This window comes from Lissotriton helveticus, chromosome 11, assembly GCF_964261635.1.
Source record: "Lissotriton helveticus chromosome 11, aLisHel1.1, whole genome shotgun sequence".
Lineage (NCBI taxonomy): Eukaryota > Metazoa > Chordata > Amphibia > Caudata > Salamandridae > Lissotriton > Lissotriton helveticus.
Genome location: NC_136072.1, coordinates 271,184,308 through 271,196,818, shown reverse-complemented (window position 1 = coordinate 271,196,818; position 12,511 = coordinate 271,184,308).

The window sequence follows — 12,511 nt, the reverse complement described above, 5'->3', positions numbered from 1 at the left end:
TGTTACGATTTTCCAATTGTTCATTCTGCTGTTTAAGATGGAGAACCTCATGAGAAATAGAAGGGAGTTGATCAGTGAGCTCCTGTACCTTATCGACACAAGACTCCAAGACCTCAACTCTCTGTCCCATAACTATCCAAGAAGATTCCAAATTTTGCAGACGCCTGTTAGTTTCTTCCATGTCTGGCTTAAGTGCACGAATTTATTCCAAAAGAAGTTCCATAGAGATGGATGAGGAAGAATTGGTAGGAGATGGCGGGTGTACTTTAGCCCGCTTGCCAGAGACGATCCTTGGCGCAGAAGGAGTTTTGGCAGTTGGTTTCCCCCCTGTTCGGGAGATAGTTCCTTTGGAAGGAGCAGGGTCTTTAGTTTGATCCTCCACTGTATCTTGAAGAACATTAAAGGGATGGAAGTCTGCCAACACGGCCTCAGAGGGTGGAAGAGGCATATTTCTATTGGCACGGTCGTAGCCATGAGTCCACACACCAACAGTAACTATAGTAAGTATAAAAGTCACCAAAAATTGTATCCACAAAAGTAATTGCAGGTTACTAGACCATCAATCTTTTAGGTGCATGAGGAAATAAAGAAAAAGATCCTTATGAACATGGCATCTTGGAAGCACAGGAAGACAGAAACTCTGAACTGTTTGGCATCGTGTGAATGTTGGAAAAAAGACTGGCAGTTGATGCACAATAGAAAAGCGCAGAAAAAGAGGTTTCCTTCATTTGAGTACTTGGAGAACCGAATGGAAGATCTAGAGTTTATAGCGCTATGTAAAAGTTCAAAAGAGCAGACTGTAGTTAAATAACCTTCATGCATGTGCAAAAAAGAAATTGTATTGCACTGGAAAACATGTAAAATGTAGAAAACAGAGGTACAGTCGCAATTAGTCAGCACTCAGCAGGAAAAAACCATAACATGTTATCTTTGGTGGAGAAGCACATGTATTGCAGTGAAAATAGAACTTGTAGGCATTTGAGGCAAAATAAATGGCAAGGCGCGCCAGAAACAGGCGTATTAAAGAACCTCTGGAAGTCATCTCGGCGTCATGTGGAGAACCAAATGGAAGACCTGGAATTTATAGCACCATGTAACAGTTCAAAAGAGCAGATTGTATTCAATTAACCTCCATGCAGGCGTTAAAAAGAAATTGTACTGCACTGGAAAGCAGGTAGACGTAGAGAGAAGAGGCTCTGTCGCAGTTAGTCAGCACTCAGCAGGAAAAGAGCATAACACTTTATCTTTGATGGAAAAACACATAGTTTGTAATAAAAATAAAACTTGTAGACATTTGAGGTTAAATAAATTGCAAGGCACACCAGAAACAGCGTGTGAAAATACCTCAGGAGGTTTTCTCGGCGTCATCGGCAAAAAAGATAAAATGGCGGCTGCAACTTTTCAGATAGACGTGGAGACAATAAGGCAGAAATACGTCGCTCTGGGCTCACCCTGAAATGCTCTTGTTAGAGCGTCAGATAGCGCTCACATTCCGATGCCTGACACACTGAAAAATAGGTCCGATTAAAGGGAAAAGGGCCCCGGAGACGGTAACGACCCTCACTCCTCGGCGAAGCTCCCAGCACCAGCGGCCATCTCGGTAGGCTCCGAAGCCACGCCCCCCCCAGTAAGTTCTCATTAAAAACAGTTATGGACAAACAATTAGCCATTAATTTGAGCCAACTATGTCCAAATAGTGAACAAAGGTTGACATGTTTCTGCTCAGAGACGCCAAGTTGGCTGAGCTTTCTTCAGGACCACAAAATGCTGTAAAAAGAAAACCCCACTGGGCGGTGTACACACACTAAAGGCTTACCCTAACCTCAGTGGTGAAGGTGCAAGAAATGTAAAATTGGTAAAAAAAACTCACAATTTAGTACCGGGCTCTCCTGGTATTTCCAGGTGTCCGAACGTGAAAGCAAATCGCAATTCACTCCATGGGCCCAGTGGAGGGGGTTACTTCACGTCGGAAGTATTCTCTCCCAACAACTCCCCACCTGCGTCCTACTATGTTCACAGCCACCGCCCGAATGTTTTCTTGTTCAGTCATCCCGTGTGCCTCTGCTGGAATGTGCATTGCCTATCTGGGTTTTGGATGACAGAAGGCTGGGGGGCCGGAGGGGCTCCAGATAGTCTAGGTAGGTCAGGAAAGAGCTGAATAGACCTGGGCTACGATGGGGGAAGCGGGAGTAGATTTCCTTGCACCTCAAAGGGTCTGGTCTGCCTCTGACAAATGCCGTCTACACCTCCTGTCAGGAATTCACACCAGAGAAGGCCCAACTGGTTCTGGCCGGGCACAGACAAATCAAAGGATTTTTGGGCATAAATACTGGGTCCCAGACCCCTGAACTGGAGGACTCATATGGAACAAGAAGACTGCCAAGAAGGAGAGCCTGAGAGGCTGTGAAAAGGAACTACTGCTTTGCTGCGTGCTATACTGGGCTGACCTGCAGTGGCTGCTTTTGTCTTGGGCAGTGAAAGGCCTGGACTGGACTTTCTGCAATCCAATTTGTGAATCTCTCCAAGGGCTTGAGGTAGAACTTGCCCCCTGTTCACAAAGTCTCAGGAACAACAAAAACTTCAAGCTCTTCTGCCCTCAGCACTGGGAACTGTTTGTTTTGTGCTGCAAATAGATGAAAAAGTAACTTGTATCCTGAAGGCACCACAGAGGGCACCACTGCAACGCCGCACCGCAACCTTGGCCTCACCGATGACACCTGTTGACGCCGCCACCGATCGGTTGCTTGCACCGCGACCTGGGGGCACCGCACTCTGCACTGCCTTGCTTCATGCCGAAGCTTTGGCACCCCCAGAGAGCACTGCCGCAATGTCGCACCGAGATCTTGGTCTCACCGATGCGTCCTGTTGATGCCGCCACCGAGCCGCTGCTCGCACCATGACCTGTGGGCACCACACCCCGCACTGCCATGCTTCACGAGGACACCTTGGCCTGCCTGACGGAGCTATCCCCACAAGGGACCCTTTTTAATCAGCGTATTTTTAGAACTGTGAACTTTTAAGTATAGTGGTGTGGATTTATATCGTTTTTGGTCTTGTCTTAATTATATAAAAATTGGATATTTTTCTAAACTGGTTTGGTGTCCTTTTGTAGTGCGTACACTGTTTTACTGTTGGTTATGTGCAAATGCTTTACACACAGCCTCTAAGATAAGCCTGGCTGCTCATGCCAAGCTACCAAGGGGGTGAGCAGGGGTAATTTTAGAAGAGTAACTTCCTTATCCAGACAAGAGTGGTGGTTTCTGCCTCGCTTTGGCGCAAGTCTCAGCTAGCCAGAAATCCCATTTCTAACAGGGGCTATAGCCCCAAAGGGCAATCCAACATTGTCCGCTCCATCATTACCCACAGTGTGGGTCCAGCGTCCCAGGAAGCATGTAGGCAAGATGCGCCAAGTGAAGGCCAGGGCGTAATTCTCAAATGAGGGGAGACCCAGGCCTTCACACGAACGATGGGCCAGTATTTTGCTGCTGGACACCCGTGGGCAGGTGAATTCTTTTTTATGTCAATTTGCTGTACTAGGCCACAGCCAAACTTAACTGTAAGCCAACGAGTATCTTGTTTTGGAGTGCCTTTACAAGGTTCATAATGAGAGGGCTTTGGGACATTCGAAATCAAAATATTTCTCTTATCTTGAATCTTGACTTTCAGTTTTGTTCTGTCACTCCTGGCATGCAGCTTTCAAATTTTAAGAGTGAATTAGGAGCCGCTCACCTGAGCTATCGCTCTCAGTGTCACAATCATAGTAATACCTTTTTATATTGTGAACATCTATGGTACGAAAGGGCTTACTCCTTTTATAATGCTGGTCCCCTGGGGTGGCGGAGTGAGCTAAAGAACGGTGATGGATTAAACCCAGATCAGTTGACTGGGGGTGAGTGTTTGTATTGTCAACGCTCCGTCCATCATCACCTTTGGTTTTTCCTTGGTCCCCTGGATAATGAGCATCATTCTTGGTATACTGGGCCCATCCTTTGCATAATGGCGCCTCTCCCTGTAACATTACCAGCCAAGCCATCTAGAGCATGATGGTACTAATACTGCTCTGACATTATGGTAGTTATTCTTGACATATCATGGGCATCCCTTTCCACGCACCACTAGTTACCTGCAGGAAAAGCTACGGATGGTGGGTTGAAAATGTATATGATCAATTGAGGACTCCGATGATACTTATGTCTTCCTCTGTTGATGGCAAGCCACACCCCAAGGCTGTGTGAACATTTAGAGCCAGATTTACTAGCATTTCTCGCAACAGGGCGCAGAGTTGCATGAAAGGTTTGACATCAAAGATGTGCCACATTTACAATCATAGGGCTCACTTCTGCTGCCTGCTTGCACTGATGTACTGTATGTTGCCTAGCACCAATGCAGGCACCTTTGCAACATGGTGCAAGGGTGCCGGCGTTAGAGGAAGTATTGTTTTTGTACAGGAAGGGACACCTTCCTGCACACAAAGTATCCTTAAAGGTATTTTCCTTTTTTTTCTATGTGTGATGAGGAATGCATCATACATAGAAAAAGGAGTAACGAGGCCAAATACAGATATTTCTCCTCACTACTCATGGTTCTGGGAGGTGTACCATTTTGAAGTATCCCTAGGTGTACAACGCTTTGTAAGGCTGGTAATGCGCCAAAATCTATGAGCGCTTCTGGGGGAACACCTGTACTCCACCCATGTAACGCCTCTCTACTGCAAGGTAACGCAAGGCATCGATACGCGTTGCCTTGCATTACATTGGATTTGCTAAACTACTCAGAGTCACGCAAGATGGCTGTGCATGGCTTAGTAAATCCCACTAAACGCTTGCTTTGCCTTGCGACAACTGGCGATAGGGCAATGCAAGCTCTTAGTAAATCTGGCCCTCATGTTTTAAATAATAATTTATTGACTAAAGTTAACGCATGCGACCAGAGGCAGCTGCTACTTAATGAGAGTGGTGAGGCGGGGTGAAAAAAACATAATTTCACTTATCTGCACGCCGGCCACCGCCTCTCGGTCGACTGACTCTAGAAACAGGAAGCACACAGGCTCACAGACTCCCCTAGCCAATCATGACGCTGCTGTCACCAACATGATAGCAGTGTCTTGACTGGTCTCGCGCAGTGTTTCAGTGCTCATACAGGGACTCAAACCTGTGCATGTTCTCCACCCAGGGTGTGCAATACAGCCGTGTGGAGACCATGCTAAGTGTGAATGACTGTTTGGCCGGCTCAAGATGGCTGGTCAAACTGTCATGCACACAGTGCTTAATTTGAGCCGGTGCTTTCAGGTGGAGGAGCCGCCACTGCATGCAAATCATACATTTACTCAACACTTGACGTAGGAAGGTGTTTAAAATAACTACATGAATACATCGACAATTAATATAAAAGGAATGCCCGACATCCATTTTACAGAACTGCACATTATAGCCCGAATCTACTTAATACTACTTTGTATGTATTGGTCTTTATCAATGTCAAAAATAACATATGTAAGAAAAAATGATTAATCAAGGCACTGTCTCTCAGTCATCCATTTATTCATCCATCTATTTATGCCCTTAAGTACACAGCTTCATCTGTGCACCGTCTCATCATTGTCTCTTTCACCCAAAGGCCCATCCACACCACGGGGAACATCCTTTACAACGCAACTTTTACAACGCACTACTATTACAACGCATCCCCACACCACCACACATGCAAACTTACCAGGTATTAAACAGGCATGTGTACTTTTTTTTTTTAAAACACAGACCTACTGGTTTTGTCAATGCTTGCATTTTTTCATGTCCTGTGGCCGTATTGTGTTTTCATGTTGTGTTTACATTTCCATCTAGATTCATATGCAAAACTAACTCCCAGATAGCTAGCTTTCATTGCAGAGTTGTATTAACTGAACACCTCATATCAGAGAATGACGTGCTTCCCAACTTAAACTGCAGGGAAAAAATGAATGACTTTTTATGATATCTGGAGAGCTGCCAGATAGTCTATAAATCTTCTGTGCTTATAACTTAGACCTGCTTGTGTTTACATTTAATCATTAATCTATTCATGTATTACTTTTATGCGATTTAGCTTTTGTATGCAAACTTCTTATTCGCTGGTAAAGAGCATTTTGTGACCCCTTTTCTGTACTGTCTTTCTTTTACAAATTTGAACCAAATTATTAAATCCGGAAAAAACTCTCACTGTATTTTAATTGTTTGGCTGTGTTTTCCTGAATAATAAAGAAAACACGGCTAATCTTGTTTCGGACTGAGAAACAGTATCGAAACATTTCGCAATTTTGACAATCTGCCTTAGTAAATAGAGTGCTACTAAACTCTTGTAGATCTCATCTTAAATAAAGCCCCCGTCCCGCCACCAGAGTGTGCACGTGAGACAATATATTGCGAACTGCGGTGAACGGGTCCACTGGTTTTCACACGCAGAACAGCAATATGTAGAGTACATCTGTGGTGAGAACCGTAACAGGAGGGGGCGTGGGTCAGTCAAACATTAAAAGCAGGCACAGAAAGAGCAGAAGCGGCATCTCTCACATGCTAGTTGTGACGTACCTCTTTGACATCTAGAACCATAGCGCTGGGGGCAGGTGCTGTTGGGAAATTAGCAGCCTTCTTGGAAGTAGCTCCTGAGCTCGAGGGGACCTGCTCCGAGAGCCTGATTGGTGAGTTTTCATTGCATGCTGCCTTTGATATTAATTCATTTAGGAGATGGTTGTTGCAGCCCTGATGACATCTCCTCACTCCTAAAAGATAATTAAACAATAAGTGGCTCCTGTGCGTTCTTGACCATGTTTTTGAACATTATTGTTTTTCACGTTTCTGGTAACTTGTTTTTACATAGCTCTTCTTACCCGACATCTTTCCTTTCTAAGCGCTGTAAATGACAGGTGCTAATATTACTTAATTGAATGGTATTCGTTTATCGACATTGGAAGGATAAAAGCGGAGGCACACGTTTCAGCAAGGAGCTTTCAGTTTACGGAGTCATGACGATTGATTGATTGACGTCATTTTTAACAAAGAAAACTTTGACAAAGCCAATAAATGGGTCTAGCTGTCTTAGGAGACTAATGAGGGCGAAAGCGTGAAAGTTTTAGAATGCGCTGTTCTTTTGATGCTTTGTTTCATGAAACTCTTATATAAATATATTTAGTATATGGAAAACAACTGTAAAGGTGGTTAGAATACATCTGGTGAACATTTTATTGTCAAGTATTTGTTCTTGCTTCAGTATGGTGTGTATGGTCTTCTAACGAAGTGTAAAATCAGTTGTATTGAAAGTAATTATTGTTAGTCTTGGAGTATTTTTTTATTGATAGCTGTGTCCTGTGTTAAACCCAGATTTTATGAGAAGCAGTTCACCCCATAACGAGTCCCACATAAATATATGTATTCAATCAGAAAATGACATGTGACTTTTCATAATCAACATTATACCCACGTAACGGTGGGTTTTCAAAAAAGGATTATAAAGAGAAGTTGACAAAATTATAATTATGCCAGCAAGCTTTTACCAAGGTGACAAACTTCGCCACCAAATTTCAAAGTTTGTCATTCAGCTGCAGAAAAAAACAGCTTTAAGACGTTTGTGCGGGCAGATTGTTCATGCAAAATCATGTCTTGATGTAGAATTCTGCTCCAACAAATGTAGGTTCAATCATAGTATGTTTTTGCATATTTTTTCTCTCAAAGGCTCTGTTTGGTGTGATTGTTTCCCTCGCTATATAGTTGTTAAACCTGGTCATTCTATGAGGCTAGCAAAGTGGACAATGTTTAAAAACAAAGACCAAAATTGACATATTTTCAAATATCATACACCTATTTATAAATTGGTCTATCGAGAAGCCTTCCCGTTTCTCAGGGGCAAGATGTATCAAGATTCCATTTTGCGAATCCTAAATAGCGATTTTTAGCGAATTGCTATTTAGAATTCGCAAAATGGAATGTATGTAAAAAATCGCTATTTTTTAGCGATTCCTTAATATTCTTAATTTGCGAATTCGCATTTTGCAAATTCACAAATAAGGAATAATTTCCCATGCATTCCTATGGGCCAGGAGGCCCATAGGTATGATTGTGAAGTAATTCTCAAATTGCGAATTCGCAATTTGCTAATCGCAATTTGAGAATTATTTCAAGGGTGCAGGGTGGTCTCAAAGACACCCTGGTGCACCCCTGAAATGTACATGTGTGTGCATATGGTGCACATACATGCCCTATGGGCATGTGTGTGCGTCACATGCCACCCTAAAGAATGACAATTTGTGCATTTTTAAAAGAATTCGCAAATTAACATCAACTACAAGTTGGTGTTAATTTGCGATTTCTAAACTAAAATTCGCAATTTAAAAATGCTACATACATAGCATTTGAGGAATCGCAAAAAATGTGATTCCTTAAATGCTATGGCAAAATAAGGAATCGCAAATTTTTGCGATTCCTTAATTTGCGAAATTTTGTTGCATGCCAAAACATACAAAAAGACCGTTTGCGACTCGCAAAGGCCGAAATTCTGTGAATTTCGGCCTCTGCGATTCGCAAAAGGCTTGATACATCTAGTTACAAATCTTTTCCTCAGGTATTTTTGCATTTCATGGAGAGAAGGGTGTCAGAAGCTATGAGCCCGATTGAACAAGAAAGTCAGATGATTACAGGAAGGCTCTCCCGCTCTGCCTGGATGTCATCCTCCGACTTTCTAGATTTCACAAACATAGCCCAGGAGAACGCCTGGAAAGCTGCACCAAACATCAGGCTTCCAGGAGAGTTTGGGAAGCCATGTGCCTCTCCCAGGAGGATCCTGTCCCCGTTGTGCAGAGTTCTACATAGTTAAGAACTCTGCATAAGGAATTAAGACAAGATATGCAAATGCACATTCTGTGTGGAATTTTTTTTTCCCTGTGGAGAAACCCCTTCCGCTACATACGCACCTTGGGCCATATTACAGAGAGTGCCCCTGGGGGGGCAACAGGTGCCTGCGCTCACTTTGTGCGCCACCAGGGCACTTAGGTATTACAGTAGGGGCAGCAGACGCTTGTGCGGCTCCTTCTGTAATACCGATCCCAGCGCTACCTGCAGAGGGCGTTCCCTCATTTGCATGAGGGTGTGCCCCATGCAAAGGAGGGGATCCCTTCGCCTCTGCGCCCATGCCGTATTACACAGGCGGGCGGAGAGGCAAAGAAGCTGTTAGGAGGCGCACTGACAGTGCTCCCCCTGACAGCAGCCCTCTGGAGGGGGACAAAGGGGGGTCCTATGGACCCCCAGATATCCTCTTGCAGGCATGTGCAATCACTCAGTGCCCTCGCCTGCAAGGGAATCTCTAATCCCCTTTCAAAGTACAGGCGGATGCTGCCGGCACTGTGAAATCATTGAGCGGCTTTAACCCGTTTACCGTGGCGGTGCGGGCATTCAACGCAGTGGGCGGAACTGCGTCGGCCGTTAGTCGTGTGCAGCACCCGGGAGGTAACCGACGCGAGCACGCAACGGGTGAATGCAGCCGCTCTATCTTTCAAAGGAATGCGCTGCCCCCCAGGCCAGCGGAAGGTCGCAGCTGCCCTGGGGGCATCGCATTCCCCATAATGCGGGGCATTTTCATTGTTTGCGCTGGGTGCACCTTTTAAAAGGTGCACACGGCGCAGACAACGAAAATGCACATTTAATGTAATGCGGCCCCTGATCTGGTGCTGTTCCATTCCCCTTCCCACCCTGGACAGGGATTTACACCAGTCCTTGGCTATGATAAAAATCTCACCATTTCTAGATGGAAGGCTGCGAGAGAACTTGGTAAATGCCCCCAAATGTACTTGTTTGTCAGCATTCGCAGACTTCCAAGGCTAACCAAGCATTGAACTACCCTTTTCCCAACCCTATAAGGGAGATTTACGCGTGAGGAGAAACTGCAGAGAGAGTCCCAGACACATAAATTGGTCTTCGCCTGCCAGGAATCTCTTTGTGAGTTCCTCACAGATGTGGGTAAGGTAAATTTGGTTGCAAACCTACGTTTTCGACCAGATTTCCCTTTGTGATCCGGGCCCTATGTTGCCATAACATGCTAAAGATGAGAACACTATTGGGAGTCAGTGTTTCAGATGTCACATTACATCCGTGCATTTTAATATTTGATCCTGTTAGTACTATTGTATTCCTGGGAGTCCCTAGTTGGCAGTGTAGTCCCTGGGCCAGTGTCCAATGGATCAGTGCAGTGTTGCAGGGTAATGTCCCTAGGATGCAGTTTAGTGAGGTGTGAGTAAATGGGCTTACATCTTCCTGAAAAACTTTTGTAAATTACTCACAGGTGTAATTACAGTAGATTTGGTCGTAGGGCTAAATTTACCTTTTTGAATAGGGATGCTTCAAGACAGGGGCACAATTTTAAGTCTGCATTTGACAAGTCACATTGGATCAAATGCAGACTTAATTGTGTGATCCTGGTAGCACGATTGTATTCAAGGGCCGGCCATGGGTCCAGTGCTGTGACTAGGGCAATGTCCATAGGGACCAGTGCAGTGTGCAGGTTAATGTCTCTAGGATGTAGTTTAGTGTGGTGAGACAGTCTGCCCAGGGTGTAGCTGCTGTGCTTGGTTAGTGCTCCCACGATGCAGCACAATCTGGTGGGTATGTGACCTTAATGTGGTGCGGTACTGTGGTTTACAACCATTACAATGCAACTTTTACCACGCAGTGGTGTTACAACGCAGGTTTTACTACGCATACCATTACAACGCATTACACTGGGGGGCGCTCTAGGATAGGGAATGCGTTTAATTTACTATCCAACACCTTCCCTACTATCCACGGGGACTGGAGTTGGAATAGTAAATTAAACTATTCACTATCCAGCACCCCCAAGTGTTATGCGTTGTAATGGTATGCGTAGTAAAACATGCGGTGTAACAGCATGCGTGGTAAAAGCATGCGTTGTAACGTCATACATTCGGTACTGTGAACATAAACACAGTGCTAGCCTTTCTTTGTAAAATGATTACCTTGGGGTATTCATAATAAACTAAATGTCGCAGAGTGGCATTTCACTCATGAGTTTGATCGAGTTTGGATCTATAATTCACTTTAAGTTATTGAATAAACATTGGGTCTCCATTGGAGTTTGGGGCGGTCTGCATTAGGTAGGCCCACATGAGGCACTTTCTCTGCCATGTCAACCATGGCCAGTTGACCCAACACAGAGTTGGACACCTGGCTGGTGGCCTTTTTCCTATGTGATGGTTGCAAGATCCAAGGCAGAACGGCAACAGGGAAAAACAGTGAAGGGAGGTCTACTTGGCCATGATTGCACAGCGGTACTCCGAACACTTAAGTGTTTTCTGCGGATGTATGACATTACAACGCATTCTTTTACATCGCATGCCTTTACAACGCGGTATTTACAACGAATACCTTTACAACGCATAATGCTTTTGGGCGCTGGATAGTGAATAGTTTAATTTACTATTCCAACTCCAGTCCCCGTGGATAGTAGGAAAGGTGTTGGATAGTACATTAAACCTATTCCCTATCCTAGAGCGCCCCCCAGCGCAATGCGTTGTAATGGTTTGCGTTGTAAAAGTTGCGTCGTAAAGGCACTGCGTGTTAAAAGTTGCGTTGTAAAGGTTGTTCACCGTTTTCTGCAGACAGATCTCCAAAGTGGGTTTCATCATCATAATAAAATAGCTGATAACTCCTATATGCTGAGAAATGTATGTGTGGTGTTGACTATTCGTGTCCAGGACCGCCATGACTGACATGGTGGTCTTGAAAAAAACAGACACTGGCGGGGATGGCATTGGAGACACCACACTGTATGGTTCGGCTCCTCTAATGCTTTCTTACCACCATCAGGTAGGAGTGCAAATGATTTTCCTGATAGCAGAGCTGGCGGTGGCTCCACTGCTGAGAAGAAAACAAATTCTCCTGACCTCTACATGGGAGGGAGGAACCAAGAGGCGGCCGGTCATGACATTCGCCATTGGTTGGTGGATGTCCAATTTTCGCCCTCCTAACGGAGGCCTGTTTTTCCTGCACTTGACTGGTGTGCCAAGCAGTACAATGCTATTACATGAACCAAAACAAAACCTAATTAAAAGAACGAAAATTCTACCAGTTGGTATTTAGCACGTGCTTTGAGGTCTTCTAGACTTACTCAGCAAGTAAGCGAAAGGGTCTATGTGGACTCTTGGAGAACTATTTGGATGATAAAACGAGGCAGCCCATACTCCAAGATACAGTCATTTCCGAGATTGGAGTTACCAGTAGGTTGTTGAGCCAAAGGCAAGCATGACTGATAGACCTCTTTAGAAGGATGTTCTTGTAGTTAGGGCTCACAGATGTACTTCTTTGTAAATGTTTACATTTTTTCCTATTTGTGTGGTTGATCAGTAGACATTGACAAGATGTATATTAAAACCCCTTCAGCGCTAATGACAAAGCCAGCTCGTCATGGGCGTTACCTGCGCTACGCGGATGACGAGCTGGCTTTGTCATAAACAAGCCATTTTTGAAATTTCAGC